A 219-nucleotide genomic window follows, 5' to 3' on the forward strand; every position below is an offset into this window, starting at 1 on the left:
ATAAATATATAATTTAATAATTAATATAATATTTTATATAAAAAATTAACTATCAAATCACGAAATCGTACTAAATCCAGAGTCTCAAATCTCAACCACTTAAGGTTCCTTTTTATAGATAGAAATGTTTAATTATAAGTAACAGGCCTTATGATCCGAAATCCAGTGTGTGTTAATTTTTGTGGTCTAAAAATCCAAGGTGCTTTGGTCTTGCTTTGG

The sequence above is a fragment of the Arachis ipaensis genome, chromosome B01 (genome assembly GCF_000816755.2).
Source record: "Arachis ipaensis cultivar K30076 chromosome B01, Araip1.1, whole genome shotgun sequence".
Classification (NCBI taxonomy): domain Eukaryota; kingdom Viridiplantae; phylum Streptophyta; class Magnoliopsida; order Fabales; family Fabaceae; genus Arachis; species Arachis ipaensis.